The sequence below is a fragment of the Gopherus flavomarginatus genome, chromosome 14 (assembly GCF_025201925.1).
Source record: "Gopherus flavomarginatus isolate rGopFla2 chromosome 14, rGopFla2.mat.asm, whole genome shotgun sequence".
In the NCBI taxonomy this organism is placed as follows: Eukaryota; Metazoa; Chordata; order Testudines; family Testudinidae; genus Gopherus; species Gopherus flavomarginatus.
Window position 1 is genome coordinate 6,989,856 of NC_066630.1, and position 21,900 is coordinate 7,011,755.

Sequence of the window (21,900 nt, forward strand, 5' to 3'; positions counted from 1 at the left end):
TGCTGGCTGGCTGGCTGTGCCATTGTGTGTCAGCGGCTGATAGGTGTCAGAGCAGCCTCGACCAGTGGTCAAGCAGTGTACGGATGTGTGCACACGTGTCTGCACCATGCTGTGCGTGCGTAACCACTGCGTGTTGCACGCGTGCATCTGTCTCCCCTGTGGCTGTGGGAACACACTGGCATGGGCGTGCCCGCTCATGCCCTACGCTGGCGCCTGCCCGTCAGTCTGTCGTTTGCATTGCAGCGGCACGGCCATGTACCAAGGCCCCCTATGGGGTGGTTGTGACACCCTGCCCACCCCAACACAGGCCTGCCCACCCACTCGTGCCCAGGCATGCCCGCTCTGGTCAGTCATCCTGGCCCCACACCTCTCATCACAGGGCAGGGCTGGAGGTATTGCGTCAGTTTCATGAAGCCAGGTGCTTGGAATCCTAAGGTTAAAATTCCCCTTCCTGGTGGTTTCTTTTCCTGCAGATACCAGCGTGAAACAATTGATGGTCTCAGGTCCAGGCAAGGGATAAATCTGTGCCTGCCACGGCTTTTAAAGTGCCTGTCTGGGTGACATATTTGGTTGGTGTGAAGGTCTGGATGGAAAATCAATCACCAGGCTCTATCCACGCCCGCCGCCCCCTTTTGTGCTGCATTTTCATTGGCCAGTCTGCAGGTTCGGTACACTAGCATCCATCTCTATTTGTGTCAGGCCGGATTGCCTTTGTCTTCTGCATGGATCCCACCTCAGAGAGCCGTATGCAGCGGCCACCGTTCTGGGGCATCACTTGGGAAATTAATGACTGGGGGAGGGGCATTTTCCGGGAGTGAGTGGGGCCCAGGAAAATGCCCCACTCACTCCCAGAAAGGTTGTCCCCTGCCTGCCTCTCGCACACAGGATCCTGCTGCTTCTCATCCCCAGGAGCCCCCTCTGGAGCCCACATTCTCCGACTGAGTATGGGGATCGCTTCTCTCGATGCAGCCACCTCTGGGGTGGGCTGCCTCCGCCAGCAGCGCTGGTTCAAGAGGGAGTGAGCAGTGACTTGCCAGGCTGGCTCCGCAGGGGTGCGTGTGGAGGCAGAATGCAGCCATCCCCATGGGGTCGGGACTCTGGGGCTCCCCCATTTCTTTTTGTGGGAGGCACTGGGAATGACCACAGAGGGCAGGACTTGGATGTGACCTGTCTTCTAGCCAAGGTGTTGGGATCCGGCCCTGCTCCCTGTAGTAGCTGAGCCCTTCACAATCTGCCCAGAGTTATCCTAATAGCTAGGGCAGTGCTCTAGTCCCCCTTTGATGGAGGCTGAGTGACTCGAAAGGGAGTTGGGGGCAGAATAGGGGTGACCCTGGGTCTCCCGTATTGGGGGCAGCGCCGTAACCACTGGGCCATCTTTCCTCTGCCTCCCAGCTGACGTCCTTTCCAGCAGCACACAGCACCCCATAATCCTCTTCTGGGCCCTGGGTCCATCTCCTGCATCTCCCAGCCTACGTTCCAGGAGGTTTCCTTGCCGAGCCCTGGCCAGGCCCAGCCCACGTAGCTGGAGAGCCCTGGGAGTGTGGCTGCGGTAGGACAGCTGCCAGTGTCACCTGGCGATCTAGGACATGGATGGGCAGGTGCGGGTGAGGTGCTCCAGGGTGGGAAATGAGACTAGGGAGAAAGGGCCTGATTCTCTGGGCGGGGAGAGGCTGTCTGTGGTAGAGGAGAGGGGAGGTTTGGGGTCGAACCGGGGGTCGTTTAAGTGGCAGGAGAACATGTCGCCATACGGTGGGTTACATCTGGGCCTCCGGCACACGCCTGTAGAATAACTCAGGGCAGAGGCTCTGTCTGTGATCGGCCTATCCAAGGCTGTAGCCCAGCCCCCGCCCCAGTTGTCAGTCTGTTCCACGCGGGGCAGTTGTAAGCCAAGCTGTGGCGCCCATTTCCTGAAACGGCGTGTTCTGGAAGCAGCCAAACTGCCAGAGCAAATGGACTCCAGCCTCGGCTTCCTCTGGTGCTGGCCTGTGCCCAGCAAGGGGAGGACTCCCTGTGACGGAGGGAATGCAACATGGGGAGCATTCATAGCTGTATCTCTCTCTCTCCCTGCATGCCCATCAGCAGCAAGTGGGGAAACCGAGGCACAGAGTGACTCCCCTTGTGTGCTAAGCATGAGGCCCATCGTCCTCTCCCGGCACCGGCTCTTGCTCCTGCGGGCCCAGAGGGATGAGACAGAATGGGGAGTCTTTGCGTCTCTGCATGATTAACATGCCTCTTCCTCCACTCGTCCAGTTCCGGCCATGTCTGATGGTCAGACCCACCCCTCCGACCCAGCAGTGGTGCCTCTGTGTGCACAGCCCCAGGCTGTGGATAGCCCTAATTAGAGAGGCACTCCGGGGGTGCTGAGCGTCTGCAGGCCCCTCCCCACCTCGGCTGTGCATGCAGTTTGTGCAGCGCTCCCGAGTGGCCCCCCGTCACCGCCTGATCCCTCTCTCTCCTGCAGCCGCTTTCCCTGACACAGGCTGACAAGAGCCATTTCCAAGATGGATTGATTCAATTTAGCACCAGTTTTTTGCTGGGTTTGGTGACGTACGGCTCCCCAGCCGGAGCTGCGCAGAATGTGACTCCCGAGTGCTGAGCCTTCGTTAGAACCACGCCCCATGGGCCCGCGCCTGCTACGCGGCTTTGCTGGACTTTGCAGGGGGACCTTGCCCCTCCTGGTACCAGTGCTGTGCCGGCCCCCCGATCCCTGGCAGCCCAGATGGCATGGCTGAGAGCGGAGGGCCCCATTGCATTCCAACATCTGAATTTCAGTCTCCTTCCCCAGCTGCCAGTTCTCCACCTCCAGGCCTTGGCTCCTGGAGAATCTCTGCTCAAGACCTCGCGCCTCTGGGCTGATGAATTCTTAATACCAGTTGAAATTGCAGGCAGCAGAGGCAGCGGCTTGGCCACCCCACCTCAAACCAGGCACGTACAGTGTTTGTAGAAGCCCGACCCCACAGGCGCCAGCCAGTTGCGCCGACCTCACGCCCCTCCCTGCTCCTTCCCCTCTCTCTTGTCCCACTGCTTGCCCCTGCAGGTGCTAGCACCTTCTCCATGGCAGCTCCAGGGGTGACCCCAGGAGGCGGCTCGACAGGGCTGGGCAGGCTGGGGGCGTGTTGTGCGGGTGCCGGGGTGCGGCCTGGGGGGGTATACATGAGGAGAGGAGAAGAAAAGCCTCTTCCCTTGGTACCAGTCCCTGCCAGTCAGGGATGCCAGTGAGACAGGAGGGCCTGGTTCCCAGGGGTTGGTAAAACTGGCTCAGCTGGCTGGCTTTGGCCTCTCTCTGGCTACACCTGGCGACATCTTTCCAAGGGCACTGATGATTTTGGATCCCTCAATTTTGGGGGGCCCAACTGGTCACCCTTACAGGGCCTAATTCTTGGACAGCACCGAGCTCTCACCCTGGGAAAAGCAGACTCCCTCCCCGAGGCTTGCTAGCCACTTGTGGAAACAAACTCTCGCGGAGGTGTTCGCACGCCTGTTGCTAGGTTATTTCTCTGGCTTCTTGTCAGCATTACAGGGTCCCAGGGCTCCCATGCAGTGCTGTTGGGATGCCCCCTGGAACCGTGGGGTCTGCGGTCTGCTTATGCTGCTTCTGGCAATGCCATCTCTTGTGATTTTGCCTTTCCCTTCCCAGACAGAAATGGGCTCCTGCTCCTTCTCCATTGACCAGTCCTGTTCCTAACGGTCTACCCAGAGCCAGTGGTAAATTGCTTCCCAGGGACATTTCCTTGTCATTAGATACTTACCTACCTACCTCACCATGGGTCTAGGCCCTCTGCGTGTGTGAGACTGTGGCTCCGTCTAGTGGTGGGGGTAGCAGCCTACTACTTGCTCCTCCCTGAAGGAGGTGCACCGTTAGCTGCAATGGTAGGGGCTGAGTTTGCTTCTTGCTGATGGCCATGGCCAGGTGCAGCTGCCATGGTCGGTTACCATGCAGAGGGCCTGATCTGCGGAACTGAAGCACTCAGCACTTTGGAGGGTGGGGCATTAAAGGCAAGGAATGGGCTGGCAGGCTGAGAGATCTGCACTCTGCAGGGGACCCTTCCTGACGCGGCACCCCTGTGCCTGCAAATTGCCTGCCACGGTGTTTTCTAGTCCCTGTCGCGGTGGGAATCGGCAGCCTGTCTGTGTGGCTGGATGGCTCAGCTTCAAAGCTCCCGGCGCGCTAATCCAACACCCTCCCTCCTGGTTCGCAGGGAGTAGCTTTTTGATATGTGTTGGGTTGTCTCTCTCCCTCTCTCTTTCTCCCTCTTCCTTTGGAGGCAAATGGCTGACTGATTGCTTTTCATCTCCTGCTCTGAGGAGCTGTAAGAGCTACTTTATATAAACATCAATTACAGGCACGTAATAAATTAAGGCTCCCTTACACTGAACCCATTAGGGTCCACTCTGATATCAAAGCGCTCCCATCACACAGGGATTGGGGTGGAGTGGCGGGGGAGGAGAGAGATGTCTGATTAGCCGGGAGATTGTTAGCAGAACGCTGATTTAATTGTATCTCCGCGCGGGAGCAGTTGGGGCCCGGAGAAGGGAGGGAACGGCTGGGGTATATTTCCTTTTCCTGAGGTACCCCAGGAACGGGTCCCCCCGGCCTCGCTCCATTGACTCCGCCAGGGCTGTGATTAGCTCTGCGCTCTGGGCGCTTTGTTGTGTAGACAGGTACAGTGCTGTGCCGTGGTAACCAGCTCACTGGCTTAGAGGAGGCGGACACGGGCTTTCACGCTGATCCTGCTCTGCTAGACGCTGGGCTCGCCTCTGACACAAGCCTTCTTCATCACCAGGTCCTGCTCGGCTGGGCCACCTGTCTGGGAGCTAATGGGAACCACAAGGCTCCCCCCCTCCCCGCTAGCACAGTGCAGCCCTTCCCCAGAGCCTGGGAGGGGGGTGAGCTGTTTGACAAGCCTAGGGGGTTCGATTCCCCACCTCCCCTTCCCCCCACCCCTCTCCGACTCATAGCCTTCCCATGTACCCCTCCCCTCCTGCCTCGGCCCTCTGGGCAGACTCCCAAGGCACCCCTCCACTCCTGTGTGTATCCACTGCAAGGAGTCAGGAAGGGCACGGCAGGGGCTTATACCAGCTACCCTGTCCCAGGGGCGCACAGCCCTCTTGGGGTCCCCATGGCTCAGAGCATCGGTGGAGCAATTCACGCAGGGGCTGGGCTCTGCGCCGCTCCCCCAGGCCTGGTCTTTACCGAGAGGCTTCTGGTGTGGGGGATGTTCCCAGACCAACTGCCGGGGTTGTCAGAGCGTGGCCCCTCCCGCAGCATTGGGGCTGGTAAGAACACCACGAAACAGGCCCGTCTAGAGGAGCGCTGGGCGGGGGTCCCCACCATTGCTTGCACTGCCCCTGCTCTGGCTGCCCTCCCCTCGTAGCTCTCTGCAGCAGCCTCCCTGCTTGAGAAGCAGCAGGGCCTAGTGGCTAAGGCGAGGTGCTGTATCTTCTAACCGTCCTTGGGCAGGGCACCAGCTGGGGGCATGGGGGAAAGTGAGACAAGCAGCTGGTCCAGCTGCCAGGGGGGCCCTGCGATCCCTAGGCCCAGATCTCACGGTCCTGCTGTGACACAGCGCGGGGTTAGGCCGGGGCGAATCACCACCACCTGCTTACAGCGCGAGACGGCTCCTGGCAGTGCAGGCACTCTGCTCCTGGCAGTCTACACCCCCCACTTGAGGGCACTCAGGCGCTCAGTCCCTTGGCGTCTGGACACCTGCAGTGCACACCCATCAGCTGCCCCCAGCTCGCCGATGTCACCGCAGCTCAGCGCTCTCTGAACCCAAGGGAAGGGAGTTCCCCAGCACAGCCCCTCTTGGGGCACAAAGGCCTGGATCCTGGTGGTGCAGGGAGCTCAGAGGAGGCAGGGGGATCTGAGGGTGTTGCCATCTGCGGGGGACAGTGCGGGAAGCAGGACAGCCAGCAGCACGCTGGGTGGGAGGGGGCCCAGCTCCCCACTCTCACCCTGCTAAGCTGGGAGCTCCAGCTCCACTTCCTCCCGGCCTGCAGGGTTCTGTGTGGGCCAAACGCCTTAGATCCCTGCTCCTGCGTCGTGTCCAGCTGGAGTGAACCCACAGACATCTACCCCAAGGCTGTGCAGGGGCGGGCATGGGGCTCAGCGCTGCAGGCAGCCAGCCAGGGAGCTGGAGCCCAGGGCGGGCCGCGTCTTGAAGCAGAGCTGGGATGTTTGAGGATTAAGAGATGGCTTGACAAGTTGCTGGGCGGTCACGCTCTTCGCAGAGCTCTGGGCTTGTAAACGGTGGCAGGCCACGCTCCTGAGCGCTGCAGAGAGACCACAGCCTCCTGCCTGGATCTGAGAGCAAAGCGGTGGGGATGGTGTGGAGCTTGGGGCTTATAGAGACAGGCATGTGCTCAACTGCCGGCGTGCCCACTGCTGTCATGCTGAGGCCTTGCTCCCCTCTAGGGCAGGCGTGGGGGCATTGGCCTGGAGCTCACGCTCCTCTGCCAGGGATAAATAGCCTGCAGGGCTGTGGGTGTGGCTCTTTCCTCACTTGAAGATAAACCAGCCCCCAGCAGCACAGGGTTTAGGGGAGCAGGAGGCGATGCTGGGATCTCGGCCTGCTGAGACTTGGCAGCAGCCAGAGCCACTCCATTCTCCCAGGTAGGGCTTCCTCTGCAAACAGCAGCCCCCTGCTTTGGAGGGAGCTACTCTGGAGGCTCGGCAGCTCCCAGGATGTCTGCCTTGAAGCATGTGCTTATGCTGTGTCTGAGTGTGCACATGTCTCTGTGTGCACCCTGGCAGGAGCGTGCAAGCGAGCTGCAGTGTGGATTCACCGATTCTGCTGTGTCATGTGTGCTCAGCTCCTGGGAATGTGTATTCCTCATCTGTACACGTATGTCTGCATGGCTGTGTGTGCTCCTGTGCACACCTGCCCCAGCCTTTGTGTGTGTGTGTGGGGGGTGCACGCTCATCTGTCCCAGCCTGTGGGGTGGGGGTGCATGTGTGCACACTCACCTGCCCCAGTGCATGTGTATGTGGGGTGCATGTTTGCACACTCACCTGTCCCAACCTGTGGGGTGGGGGTGCATGTTTGCACACTCACCTGCCCTAGCCTGTGGGGTTGGGGTACCTGTGTGCACACTCATGTGTCCCAGCCTGTGGGGTGAGGGTGCATGTTTGCACACTCACCTGCCCCAGTGCGTGTGTGGGGTGCCTGTGTGCACACTCACCTGCCGCAGTGTGTGTGTGTGGGGGGGTGCATGTTTGCACTCTTGCTGGTTCTCTGAGTGTCCAGGCATAGATGGGTGCTGGGAGCGGATGGAAAGTTTCTGAGCCCATCAGGTGCCGTTCAGTTCTCTGCCCCCTTTCAGGGTTTGTTTTATCTCCTGCACGGAGCTGCTCACCTGTCGTTCCGTTCCTGGCCTTCAGAGACTGACATTTACATATTAATATCTTCTAGGGGAGTGAGTGCTGCGGTGCAGGTGTCTGCTTTGTGGTCGTACATAATGTAAGTGAGATAAAGCACCCGGCTCCTCTATGAATAACTGCAAATGAAAACCCATGTGGCCATAAAAGCCTTCACATTTGCCCTGTCAGCATGTGGTACATCGGCTAAACAACTGATTTAGCTCTTCTTTTTTCCAAGGTTTATCGCCACTTACAGAGGACATGCTCTTTGTGCACTGCCTGTCGCTTTCTGCTCAGTTTCCCTGTCACTTCCTGTTGGCATTCCCCTATTCAGGCACCAGGAGTGATGCTCTGTGCCTAAAACGCACTGACAGACACTATTAGCTTCTAGCCGAATACATCTTCTCGCTGCTGGGGCTATTTATCTCTCCCTTGCAGAGAGCTGTTATCATGTTACCCGCCTGCTAGTTACAGCCCCTGTCATTTACTTCTGCTGAGCCTGGTGATTTTGGGTAGGGTCCCGACCGAGTCTTAGTATGTGGGGGGATGGGGAGAGCAGTGGGGGCTTGCCTGGGAAGATTTAGTTTCCATCAGAGCCCCATGTGCTTTTTGGAATCACACCAGCTGCTTGCAGGGACGCGAGATGGAACTTAGGAAATAGGAGAAGCAGGTGCTAACAGGAACACGCAGCCACAAACGAGACAAGCTGTACTAACACAGGGCACATGTAGGTCCCTGCTCGCAACCAGCCCTCTAGCCCCTGAGAGCCGCATCCGTGGCCCATCCTATTTTGCTTGACGGTAGCAAAACTATTCCGATACTAAGAGGTTAAATGCTAGAGTTCTCTGGGCCTGCCCTGGCTTGTGATGGGCTGACTCTGGCATAACAGCACTGCCTCCTGATTTACAGTGGTGACTGGGGGGAGGAGAACTGGGTCCTGTGTCACTCTGACTGCACTGCTTTGCAGTGCTGCTCTCAGGGCATGGTGCTCAGGTGAAGTGTGGATCGATGGACCAGGAGTATTCCTCCTCCACACCATCCTCAGGCACTGCCCGTGCCCTTCAGCCTGGGCATCTCCATCTTGACCATGTGGCAGCCCCATGCCTCTAGGGCATCTCCTGAGCTGAGCCAGTTCTTCATGCCAGGGAGAATTGGCCACCAGAGCTGGAACGACCGAGTCCTTCCTCCAAGGGCTGAAGCCAGGCTGCTGAAGTCAGTTAGTGCCTCAAGCCATTTGCTTTGAGTGGTGCCATTTCCTGGCCCTGCCTTTGAAACCCCGGCTTAGGGCTAACCACACTCATCCTGAGAAGGGAACGTGCCACGGTGCAGCCGGCTTTTACAGTGCATCCTTAATACACACACAGCCACACAAAGCAGCTCACAGGGGAACCAATTGGAGGGAAGGCGCAGAGGCAGATAGGGAAGAGAGACAGAAAAGTGACCAACATCCCCCACCTCTGTGCCTTGTTTTCTGCCCGAACAGAGCCTGGGGACAATGGGCAGAGGCAGGGGTGAAACTGACTGGATTCTAATATGAAAGTGACCAGCCTCCTTTCACCATCCATCTGAGAGCTGAGAGCTCAGTGAGAGAACCGGGAGAGGAGGTGGTTAAAGTCCCTTCAGTGTGGAAGCGCTGCTTGTAGCAGAGAGAGAGAATTAATTACATCCTTCAATCTGAGGGGCAGATCCTTGAGGGGTGGAAACTGGCTCCTTTCGTATCACTGCTGATTTACACCAGTGTCAGGACTTTGACCCCAGCGATGTGGCTTTTTTGAAGGGGTAGGGCCAGAATGACGTGCTCAGCGCTTGCTGCCAAGAACAGCAGCCACTGTGGGGGGCACCGTAGAAAACCCGGCCCTGTCATCTAGGGGCCTGAGCTCATGTGGAAATGTGGCTCCTAGGGGCTCAAAGGGGGAGAAGAGACTTCCAGAGCGATGGGGCAGAGCAGGGACTGCCTCTGAGCAGGGCTGGAGGAGCAGAGTATGTGCAGGGGGAAGAGATCAGGGAACTGCAAGGCTATCATTGCACGCTGGCTTTGCAGAGCAAGGGGGCTCTGGCTCTCAGTTCTAAGGCGCCCACCAGTGGCTTCTAGGGAACAGCGCTAACCTTGTGACCTGCTGTTGAGGGGGTCTCAGGTCCTGCTTGGTGCTGATTCCTGGAGGATGAGTTATTGCAGCTCCCAGCTACAGAGCTGTGGCTCTTCGCTCAAGCTGCAGCAGCTCTGGAGGTCCCCGGTGGGTCACAACTGCCCTGTGGCTATTTTTCAGCAAGATCCCAGGCCCCGGATAAATAATCCTCGCCAGTAGCTTACAGGCTAGCCCATTGGTACTCCACTGCCCTCTGCTGGAAGACACCAGAACCACTCAGCCGTGGGCCATAGGGCTTGTAGAGCGCGGGGAGAGTCTCTTTTAGCTCCACTGCTGGGATCTGAGCGTGTGTGTGTGTGTCTGTGTGTGTGTGTGACGTTCCCCATGGCTGTGGGTTTCCAGCACAGGGAGATCCACAGGGCCTAGCTAGGCCACGCTCTGGTTGGGGCAGCTTTCCCGCAGCTTCTGTTTCGGACGGTCATGCCTCCGGGGGAGCTGGTCAGGAGGGAAGAAGGAAGGCCCTGCACTCACAGGAATAGCTGAGTGCTTGACATATTCCCCAGGGCGGCTCTGATTGCTGGGGTTAAGCTGAGCCCTGACATAAGGCATTTGCTCCAGCACAGAGTCGGCCTCTTCTGAGCAGAAAGCAGGCCTGGCGCGTGGAGGGGACGGCATGGCTGGGGTCCTGGGGCTGGCTGGGCAGTGACATGGAGAGAGGGGCTCTGGAGGACTGCTCATGTGGCCTTTGGCTGGTGGCACTGGGACACCCTGTTCTCTTGTGCCAATGGCACTGGTTGCTGGAAACTCCCTCCAGCCTCCTCCCCCTCCATGGCCTGCCCACTAACTGCCAGCTGGGCTCAGGGAGGGCCCGCACCTCTGGAATCAGCTGGCGCCTGCTGGAAAACGTAGCAGCTGCTCTGTGCCATTTACAAACTGAGTAATATGAGACATCCCCTGCACTCCCTTCCCCCTCCTCTGCCTCCCCACTGCACTCCCCTCCTTTGCCCTCCCCACTGCACTCTCTTCCCCTCCTCTGGCCCCCTTCTCTGCACTTCCCTCCCCCGGCCCCCTTTCTCCTTCCTCTGCCCTCCCACTGCACTCTCCTCCCCCGGCCCCCTTTCTCCTTCCTCTGCCCGTCAACTGCCCTCCCATCTCCGCTTCTCCTTCCTCTGCCCTCCCCACTCCCCTCTCCTCCCCATCCCTCCTTCCCTTCCTCTGTCCTCCCCACTGCACTCCCCTTCCCCAACACCCCTTCTCCTTCCCCTGCCCTCCCCTCTCCTCCCTCATCCCCTTCTCTTTCCTTCGCCTTCCCCACTGCACTCCCCTCCATTTTCCTTCCCCACCCCCATCTGCTCTTCCCCCTGCCCTCCTCCTTCACTCGCCTCCCCCTTCACCCCCTTCCATCCCCAACCTTCCTCCTCTTCCCTCCCCTCCCAACTCCTGTATTCCCTTCCGCTGCACTCCTCTGCTTTCCTGCCTCACCCAGACCCAGCACCTCCCCACCCACATCTCTAGCCTCTCCCACCCACAGACCAGGAGTGCAGGCTAGGTCCTAAATGTGCCATGTTCCCCAGGGCAGCTGAAGGAGGGAACCGGAGGGTGACATTTTACAGGGTCTCATCTGGCACTCGCCTGGGGGTGCTGAGGGAGGCTGCCTTGGGGAGGGCTGGTCCCGGTCCAGCCATCTGTGGGGCAGAAAGAGCGGCCGGGGGCATGTCCCTCGGGTGCAGCCCTGACTAAGGAGCAGCCCCGCTCCTCTGGGGTATAGCCCAGGATTGCTCCCAGCTGCTTCTCCCAGGCCTGTGCGGCAGAGATGAGGGTGATGCAATACCGGTGGGGAGGAACGGTTGGCAAGAGCCGGCAGGTAGGTGTGTGTGTGTGTGTGTGCGCGCGTGCGTGTGCCCGTGCGCGCAATTGGCCTGCCTTCAAGCTGGCCCCAGGCCAAGGACCATGCAGCTGGTGCTGGAGCACACCCGCTCTGCTTGCTCTCAGGACAATGCAGAGTAACAGGAACAGGAGAATTCCAGTTCAGAGTCTTGTATTGTCTTACTAGGGCTAGAGATCCTTATCTGCCCTCCTGGCTGCGGGTGGAGGTGACACAACAGCACAGGTAGCAGGCAGGCCTGGCCCATTGTGCAGAGATTGTGTAGATAACTGTGCAGACAGTGCTCCCTAGGGAGCAGCACCTCTGCGGGGCTGGGACCAACCCGCTTTGCACGCCTCAGGCGGGGGCGGGCCTGGCTGAGGTTTGTCCCACCTGGCCTGCTGCTACGCAGCTGCTGGTTCTGTCACATCCCTTGTGTCCCTACCCCAGAATGGAGCTAGCGAGCTCAGCCGGGGCAGATTCTGCCGTGAGGGTCTGACGGCTGGAGAGCTGGAGGCCGACTCTCTGGCTGACTCACATGCTAACCATAGCTGCATAGCCACGGCGGTGCCGGGGCAGGAGGAGCTAGCAGCTGGAGTACAATCCCATTGGAACCCAGGAGGCAGGTCCATGAGGCGGCAGCCCCTCCCGCTGCAGCGGCTACACAAGCTAGCGAGGGCATGTCTGTCCATCCAGCTGCAGTAAAGGCTCATGCCCTAAGCTCCAGAGGTCCCAGGTTCGATCCCGCCTGCCAACAGCTGTAGTCTGTCGGTGTTACAACTGCAGCGTCAACCTGTCCGGTGTGACACTGAGTGAACCTGCCCCAGCTTTCCTGACTCTGGGATTAAAGCCCTCTTCAGAGAGTGGGGTTTTTCCCTCCTCTAGGGGGCCTTCCCCCAGGGTGGTGCCCTGCATTGGGATAAGATGGGCTTGCCTTGGGAAGTTACTGTGCTGAGTTAACACTAGTGCCGTGTGCCTGCCCTAGGGCTTGCACTGATCTCACGCCGGCTGCGCAGTGGAACCAGGGCAGGTTTTGGCCTCGTTGTGTCCAGGTTGGATTTGGAGCAGTGCAGCTGCATCATGCATCTGATGTATAAATCACATGTTTGGTTGGGATGGGTACGTTCCCCCTCTCCCCCATTGAGGGTGGCCATCTCAGGGCACAGTCCCCTTCCTGCTGAAGCATCCGGCCCAGGTGATGCAGTGTCAGTTCCCATCAGGGGACGATAGCCCAATTGGGTCACTTTGGTGCCTGTTACATGACCGTTCTGGGCAGAGCCAGCCGGGTTCTTCCTGCCTCTAGCACCATCGCTGGGGTTAAAGAGCAGGCTGCCCAACAGTAGCTGAGTTTTCTGATTGATGCGCGAGAGAGGAGAAGCTCCCCCATTAGCTCTGCAGGGATGAGCCTTGGTTTTGTCAATAGAGGTGAAATTATGGAGAAACATGAGGCCTAAGGAACACTGCCATCCTGGTGCTTAGCGTAAAGCCCTTTGCTGCCCCGGGGTCAAGTGCCCCCGGAGCAGGCTGATGTGCCAGGGACGTGATATGGGGAGGGGCCCTTTTGCGCTAGGGTCGCCGGGGCGGCATTCTGTGTATCACTTGGCATGGCGAGATGGTGTGCCTGCCTAGAGAACTCCAGGAGGCGATGTCTGGTCTTGAAATAAACGAGGGTGCTGTTTGAAACACCGGACTAGCCCCAGATGTCCGTGAAACAGGGAGTTTGTAGGAGGAAATGTTGTGAGCCAGGTGTCAGCACAGGGGGTGTGTAAAGAGGTGCCCTAGTGGGGCATGCAGTCTTGTGGGGAGTCGCGGCAGATGGCTAGGGGGAGGTGAGACTGGGGATTTGCACATGCAGACCTCACGTGTGTTTTTACAGACATGGTTGGGTGCTCCTTGCCCTGTGTTTTCTTCCTGGAACTGTCGTCCTCTCTGAAGGCCACAGTGCAGGCTGCTGGGTCCGTGGTTAGCTCGCCGGGCTGGATTTGGTTGGTAGGTGAAGGGGACGTGTTTCTAGCGCTGGCCATGAAAGCAACTGGCTGCTCCTGCTTGGGGCTGTCCTGGAGGCAAGACTGGGATGGCTGCAGAAACAGTCAGGTCAGGGCTCTGGTTTGGGAGGAAGCCACCCACCCACCTGTGGTTAGATGAGGAACTGCACTGCCTGGCTCCAGAGGGAGTCCCCTCTCGAGGGGCAGCTGAGATGGCCTAAGGGAGGGCAGGGCTCTGGCGTAGAGGCCAGGCTCCCACCCACGGAAAGGAGAGGGTTGATGATGGCTGATGCACTGCAAGCAGCTGGCTGGGGAGAATCACACCATGAGGGCCAGGGGTTCCTGCTCGTAATGAGTCAGCATGTGGGTGAGAAAGTGCCTCACAACAAATTCCCCTGCCCTTCCTAGCAGCACCCGAGAGGGTTCTGATCTGCTCACCCAGCCGCAGTCTCGGTCACAGCCCAGTGAGGTTGCATCACCGCATGCCCTGCTTGCAGATGGGGGTTTTCACAAGAGCTTTCCCATCTGAGCTGCACGCCTTTCCCTTGGGGGCTGGGAGTGGGGGCGGTCTCCCAGTGCAGGGAAGCCACATTGTCCTGGGGGTTGGGGGGAGGACAGTTGTTTACATCGGTGGAGCTTTTGTTTCCTTTCCGCACCTTCGCCACCTGCCGCAGGGGAAGCAGTTAGCGATTTGTTAGTCAAAGCAGATGAGGCTTCCTGGATCCCTCTTCCTACCCTGCTGTGAGAATGACAGGGTCAGAACCAGGGCACTGCCCCATGGCTGGGTTGGATCGTGGGCCCCGGGGCAGGGGTCTCCCGGTTGGATCCCGGGGCTGGAGGGATCTGTGCGCTGAGGAGAAAGCTAAGGGACCTCTCTCGGTGGCGTGTCTGCCCGGGTCTCGTGGCAGGACAGAGGTGAAAGTTCAAGGGCAGGCCGTGGAGGCTGCACCTGATGGGGGCTCCTTTGGGCTTGGACGCAGCTTCGCAGTGGGGCTGGCCTCTGAGCAGCACTCACAGAGGGCCATCCATGGTCTCCCCACCTGTGGGAGCTCCTCCCCCGGGTCACCAGGCTGGGGTCTGCCAGTTGTGGCTCGGCACAGTGGTGGGAGAGACCTGCTCTAGCTCAGCAGGGATTAACGTGAGGAAGCGATGGCCTCTCACAGAGGAGGTTGGGGGTGAGATGATCGCAGTGGGCCTGTCTAGCCTTGGGCTCCATGACGCTGTTCCCATCAGAAGAGGGTGGTGGAGTGAGGCCATAGCAGGTGTAAAACCCGGGACTCCCTGGCTCCAGACTCGTGACCACTAGACCAGGCGCCTGGCCCAGTGCTGTTGCATCAAGGTGCAATAACATAGCAAAGCACTTCCTGAGGCATCGCCTCTATTCCTCCCTAGACAGAGAGAGTAGTGGTATGCGAGCAGCGGTACCTGGGTATTCTCAGCGTATTCAGGCAGGGTATTCCTTGAGTACGCCCAGCAGCAGTACCTGGGTATTGTCAGCAAGGACACGTGCCTGCCGCGCTTTGTGGGGAGGTGTGAGTCCCCTTGTGAGACTCGGGTAGTCTCAGTACTGGCATTCAGGCAGCATACTGGAGTACTGCCAGCTGGAGGAAGGGAGCGCTAGGCCCTGCTCCCTCAGAAATCGCACAGCCCCTCGTGATAAATAAAGAAGTTAACACCCTACCCGAGCTGGTAATTAGCTTTTAACCTGTACTAGCAGTTAACTCCAAAAGGCAATCATTTTTTCCGGGGAGCTGGTGGTGTAGAAAGGACTAAACATGGCCAATTTTGTTCAGGATGAATTAAGACTTGCAAATGTAAAATGAGTTCATCTATTTAATTAAGTAGCAGCAATATGGATGGTAAATTAAGTTAACGGTGGACGTGCCAAAACAGGGTTATAAAAATCATGTCCTCTTAGGAGTGATTTCTGGATCTGTCTGGCTGCTCTCCGCCTTGACCTCCTCGCTTCTAGCACCCAGGTGGGTGCGTTAGATGGATGGATGGCGGAGCCAGCAGCTCCGGTGCCCCCCCCCCCCCGCCTCCGGTAAACATGCTGAATTATTAATCGGCTGCTTTAAATGGCCGCTGGCTTGGCAGCCATCTCACCTTCCGGCGCAACCTTCGCGCAGGCAGCCCCAGCTGCACCGGGGCAGGGAGGGGGGTGCAGACCTGCCCCGTGACAGTGCTCTGCTGAGCGGCCAAGTGATTTATGGGGGATGCCATTGTGAAAGGGATGGGAGGGTTGTGGGCACAGACCACAGCAGAGCGAGAGCATCGCATGGAGGCAGCGGCTGCCCGGTCTGGAGGCTCAGGCTTGGGGTGGGAATCGGGCCTCCTGCAGCCTGTTCCCAGCTCTAGCACTGACATCGGGTGAGTCACTTCCCCTCTGTGGGCCTCGCTCTCGAGCGGGGATTTCCCCGCGCTGGTAGCAGGGCTGTTTGCACAGCGGATGGAAGGGGCTGGGTCGGGCGGGGAGGGACGGGGGTGTGGGATGATGCCAGGGGGTGCTGTCAAAGGCCCCAGGCTGGGGAGAAGGTGGGGGGAGTTGTCTCATGTCAGGAGAAAGGTGCTGGCAATTCAGCGCACAGAGCAGGTGGCCTTCGGCCACCACCCACTCCCTGCCAATGTGCTCGGCGTGACCCGTAAGAAAGAGAGGACGCAGACAGTTTCCACGTCCATCCTCTCTGCCTCGCCACGGAGCCTGCCAGCCAGAGAGCGCTCCCGGGGCCGCTGGGCCTGCAGGAAATGGAGGGAGGTGACCCGCTCATTTCCCAGCGGCTGCCGAGCAGCCATCTTCAGAGGAGGGAGCAAGTCAGAGGGCTGGTCCTGAACCAGCCAGCTCAGCATGTCGGGCTTTAGATTAAGGCTCTCCTCGTTGGGGAACCAAAGGACCCGAGCTTTGACCTTCCACTCTGCAAAGGCTGGGAGAAGGCACCACTCCCCAGCTCGGCAGTGCAAGTCTGGGGCCCCGTCATCTCTAGCCTCCGGTCCTGGATTGTGCCCTTCTGATGCAGTTAATGTGCAGCAGTGGAGGTGAGAGATGCTCCCCTGAAGGCATGTGGAGAGCTCCTGGCGGTAGTGCTAACCGCCGGAGGTCTGTCCTCTCCTGCTCTGGCCTGGCCCAGCTGTCATTGAGGGGAGCGGGAGTTGGGCACGTGCTCACAGACCCCTTAGGAAGTACTGGTCTGGGCCGGACTGCTCCTTTCGGGCCGGAGGGGGAGCGCCGTCCTCACAGCGTGTCCGTGGCTCCGATTCTCTTGTTATCGTCATGCCGGGGCCGTGGGAAGACAGGAGGAGACTGGCCTCAATGCAGGAGGATTCCTTCCCTTCCCCTTTGCACACCGGCTGCCCGTGGAGCCCCATGGCCTCTGCGAGTGCCAGCTGCTCTCACGGCTGCATCTTCTTCCCCCACCCCTTCCCCGTCCATTTCGCAGCAAGCCCCGGTGACGCTGCTGCAGGGGGGGACCTGACCGCTGGCCATCCTAGCAACGGGAAAGCACAAGGGACTCCAGTTCTGGGCTGGCTGAGCTTCACTTGGCCTCCCACATGGACCTCGTAGCTCCCCCATTCAAACCCCACTCTGGCTGGGTTCTCTGGGGACCCCACATGGACTCATTCGGGACTCAGGCCCATCCTGAGTCTCTTTCAGACCCAGGGTGTGGATCGGGGGCTTTGCCGAACACAGGGAGATTTCACTTGTAAATCCTTTGGGGAGAAACTGGCTGTCTCTTGAGGTCTGGTTCTGTCGGGGATCCTCGGTGAACCACCACAAGGGACGAGCCCATCAGAGCCCAGACTCGCGGTGTTTGGCAGGCTGCAGGGACTCTGAGGGGAGAGCAGGCCTTGGCTGCTCTGGGAAGGGGAAATGCAAGGCCCTGCCTCGCCCCAAGTGGTCACTGACTCTAGGAGAGCGAGGGTGACAGACTCACCCCCCAGCAATGCCCCTCCGACTGTGATCCAGATGCTAGGCTGCCTGCTGCGTTCTGTGCCGGCCTAGGAACGATGTCCATCGACCGCTGGAACAGCTCCAAGAGCACTTGCCTTCAAGCCACATTGGCCGCTCTGGAGAGGAGCACACATGAATTATTGACAAAAAGGAAAGAATAAGGGGAAAGAGAGGTGCATAGAGGGAAAAAAAAAAACAAACAGCAGCAGCAGCAGTGAGCGAATGTATCCTATCCAGTGATGCAATCTTAGCAGGGCTGAACTTTCCTCTCCTGCCACAGATATAGGATCCTTTAGGGACAGCCAAAAGAAATAATAACCCTCTGATTTGTAGCTTTCCGGCTTCTGCAGCCAATGGGAGATGAGCGCTGCCTCCTGCGATTACTGGGTTTTGTATGAATATTCCCTAAAGAAATCAAACCCTTGTGAAATCCCTCCCGTGCCTCAGCCTTTGCTACGTCGCTGACCCAAGCAGCGCAGATTATCGTAACACATCTCAGCCTTAGGAACAGTCATTAAAATTTGAAAGGCAAATGGAAAGTTGCTACTTGAAGCCTCCTCGCCAAACAGCCAGTCGGCTGATCAGAGTCCTCATTAATGGATCTAATGTGTAAGAAACAATTACAGCCTCCAAAGTGATACCTTTCCAGAGTGTTGTGGCTCCTTCCAGAAAACACCCATCGCCTGAAAAGGCTGGAGCCATGTGAATAGAGCTTCCCTGTGTCTATTTCACTTCCCCGTAGACCCATCCCCATCTAGCCCCTCAATGCTCAGCCAGGTGTTCCTCTCCCCTGGTGTAATTCATCCTGCACACAGGTCCAATGCACCATTTCAGTGTCTGTGAGCCTCTGGGCATAGGTGGGGTTTCAGTGGTGTCTGGGCTGTTTGCTGTCCCCATGGCCGGGGTGGGTTTCACCCATCGCCATCCCTTGGCCTCAAGAGGCCAGGCTGGGGTTTCCTTTGGAGCCCATGGGAGAGGCTTTCCCTAGCGTTCCAAACACAGGACTGGGAGCAGGGAGCACCTCAGTTCCCACTCTTTGTGTGGCTCTGGGTACATGACTCAAGCAGGGGTCAGCAGCGGCTGCCCCAGCAGCGGAGAGGAGGCCTGTTTAGTGTTTAGGAGACATTCAGGCTCAGCGAGGCTGACAAGCAGAGTAGGTTCCCATCCCCAGCCACGCTGAGCCCGCTCTCTCTGCAGGGCTTATGGATGCCGAGAGGCTGGGATTCCTATGGGCCAGCACTGAGCCCAATTGCTAGACCCGCGCAACTGCCCCTGACTTGCATATTCCCCTGCGGCTGGTAGACTGTGTTAGCCCCTCTGTCTGCGACACTGACTGGGTTATGGGTCTGATGCCATCCCCGAACCTGCATGGAGCAGAGGCTCTGCAGAGAAGGGGCTAATTACAGCTTTCTGCCCTGCTAGATCAAAGCCTCACAGTCTCCTAGGACAGGATCTTGCTTTGAAATCGCTCTCCCCCATGCTGGTAGCAAAATTCTCTCCATCCCCAGCAGTGCTGCTGCCTTGCCCCACCCAGAGGCCTCTGTGCCCGGCCTGGGAGCCAGACTGAGAACCAGCAGCTCATTGCACAGAGGTCAGGAAATGGTTAGAGCCTCTCTGGTCACCAGCTGCACTGGGGCCTGTTTCAAAGCAGTGACCTAGAGATGTGAAAGGTTTCATATCCCAGTTGCAATTCCTCTGCGTTCCCTTCCCACCCCCGCCGCCTCCAGACAGCAATCAGTGCTCAGCCCAGCCAGCCTGGGTGTATTTTTAAGACTAATTAGCTTGACAATAAAGCCCTGTAGGCAGCGCTGGGAACATTTGTAGGCACCCAGAAAATTCTGCTTGCTTTAAAGACTGGGGCCGGCTGGGCTTGTGATGAGGGTAATGGCTGGGAAATGCTGATGGTTCCAGCGTGAAAATCAGCACCCAGGCTTCCGTGCACTCCCCTCTAAACCAAGATGCACAGGGGCAAAGGTCAGGTCGAGAGAGGAGAAGGAAAAGCCCTGGCCAGCCTGACTCTGTAGCTGGGAAGAGGAAGCTCTTTCGAATGTGGCTTTGGGTGATGCCAGAGAAACAAGAACTGCCCCCCGCCCCTTCCCCGGCTCTGGGGTGAATTGGAGACAGCGTCTGAAACTGCAGCTGCTTCTCACGCTCTGGTGAGGGCTGGATATGCAGCCGAGGTGAGCTGGGGGATCCAGCACGAGCGACCTCCCAGCCTGTAATGCAGCCCCTCGCTGGGCAGGGCGGCTAGCCTGCTCCACCTTTCCAAGGAGCTCCTACTGTTGGAAGCACTTCCTGCCGCCTGCGTTGCAGCCCCTCGGGGAAGCAGGCAGCGTGGTCTAGTGGATCCATGCTGGATTGGGCACCAGGTGCCCTGCAGTGCAGGCGGGGCTTGGCTTCGGGCAGATCACTGAACCTTCGGGGGTAACTGTACTACCTTTCCTCATGAGGGGTGGCGGTGGGGGGAGGTCTCCACGGACATGCTGGTGTGAGTGTTGCTGCTGGTGCTGCCATCTTCTCCAGTTTGGGTACAGAACACACCAGGCAGCTGCTCAGAAGGATGGGGGCTAGGGCCAGGGAAGGTCTGGGAGGGCATCGTGCCCAGGTACCATTCCCATGGGAGGGCCGTGCCTGCACCCAAGGGTCGCTCCATCACACTGCACATGGGAATCTGGGCTTTGCTGCTTGCCCCCAGCACCCCTTTGATTATGTTCGGCTCCCAGGACAGACAGATTGAGGTTCCTGCCCCTACCAGGGCTGCCACTGAATCTCGGGGTGACTGAGCTGCCCTGGAGCATCCTCTCCTCAAGGGCGGGGGGTCTGCTGTCATTCGGTGCCTGGGTGCAAGGTCCCCAGGCAGGAGCTGTGCCCAGAGAGGAGGGAAGGGACCTCTCCTGCTTTGAGCATGTTTCTGAGAGTGGGACAAAGGCCTGGCCTACAAGAGCCACTTCCCCGTTCCAGGACTTGGCTCCTGTTGGATGCAGACCCAGGCCTGGCAGCATGAGGCTGCAGGGAAGAGAGATCCCGCGCTTGTCAGACAGGGCAGAGGCTGGCAGCTGGGCAATATTCCTGGGACACATCCATCTGCCCTGAGCAGACAGGGCCTGTCTCTCTGCAGGGAAAGTGCAGCCCCCTAGGATACTTGGTTGCATGGTTTGCAGCTGGGAGCGCCAAGGTTCCTCCACGCACTGGCTGGGGAGCTGGAGCAGGCAGCTCGCCGCTCAGCTGAAGGTTCAGATGCTGCTCTTGAGAGCACGGAGCCTGTGACGAGCACAGGCCTGCTGAGCCGCTGCGCCAGCTTCACGCGCTCTCTGGTTTGCACCATCTCTCTCCTCTGCCCACGCCTGCCTCACCTGCAGCTTGATGGCAGATAAAAGGAGAGAGGACCCAGCATCTGTCATCGATCAAAGATGCAGCGTGCGCTCCAGTCTCTGTGTTTCCGCCTCATCGCTGCTAGAGCTAGACAAGAAAGGGCGACCAGGTCAGCCAGTCCCTTTGCTCCTCCTTGACCAGGGCAGATTGCGCCCTATGGAACGTCCCCAGCACGCTGAGCAATCCAGCTGGAAATAACAGGGACCCCAGCAACTCCCTGGGCTGACAGGTTAATAGAGCTCACTGCCTGTCCATCCCCATGCACACCTTCTGCCTGTCTGTCCATCTGCCCATTTTTCATCCCAACATGCCCTGTGACACCCCCGCTGGGGAAATCCTGAGCAATTCCTGCCCCTCCTGGAGGCTGAACAGCATTGAAATACCTGGGGATGACTTCCCAGCTTGTTTGGCCAAGCTGTGTAAGCGGGTTGAGTTCGGAGCGCTGCAGGGCCGGCGGGCAATCAATCTTACACCGAGCTGGGGGTCACAGCGGGGTGGCTGGCATGCAGGTGAAGGGCTGAGGTGCCTTGCTGGGAAAAGCACAACGTGGTTTGAACGTTTAAGCCTCTGCTCGCTCTGTATGTTCCCTGGCAGTTGCTGAGCTGAGCGAGAGGCAGGCTGCTCTCAGCCCGGAGAAGGTGGCTGAGAGATGGGTGCAATGGTGGCTGGAGTGCTGAGGTTTTCCCCTGCCGCACCGGGCGTATTGAAGGGCTAGGGAGCAATCTGCTAGCATTTGAACTGTGCGTAACGGGGCTTGATTTCTGCCTGCCTTCCCCCTCTTTCGAGCAATGGACAGGGCAGCTGCGTGGCTTTGTTTATATGTAGGACCTAGACAAAGTGTTGGCAGGTGGTTTTTACTCATTCAGAGCAGGATGGGACCATTGTAAAAATCAGTGGGAGAGGCCAAATCCTCAGCATAGCGCTATTGAAACCAATAAAACGAGGCTGATTTGCACCCACTGAGGATTCCCGGTTAGGCTGGTGTAAATGTGGAGTAATCCCTGTGAAGGCAGTGGATTACTCCAGATTTATGCTGCTGTACCCAAGAGCAGCGTTTGGCCCTCCACTTTTACCAAGCACCATGCTGGGTAAGCGGCGAACAGGGTGAGCGAGCGTCAGGCCTGTGCTGAGCTGTCCGAGGGAGTGGAGCTGGGAGTGGGCAAAGGGGAGCTCAGTCTGAGCCAGAAGGGTGGTGAATATATTGGCTGGGGGAGGCGCTGGAGGCTTTTACAATGTGCACCCCAGAGAGAACCCCCAGTGCATTCTGGGGGAAATTCCCCCCTGTG

General features: G+C 58.6%; 1 protein-coding gene across 9 annotated transcripts in view; it reads left to right on the top strand.

The window, feature by feature from the left end:
• GSE1 (Gse1 coiled-coil protein) overlaps positions 1–21,900 on the top strand; it is a 349,718-nt gene that overhangs the window by 212,671 nt on the left and 115,147 nt on the right. The window contains exon 1 of one of the 9 annotated variants that reach the window (XM_050923216.1): positions 6,506–6,613. The exons of the other annotated variants lie outside the window; for them this stretch is intronic. The gene's annotated coding sequence lies outside the window, so the exon portion shown is untranslated. Of the gene's footprint in view, positions 1–6,505; positions 6,614–21,900 lie in introns of those variants that run through there. 9 annotated transcript variants of the gene reach the window in all.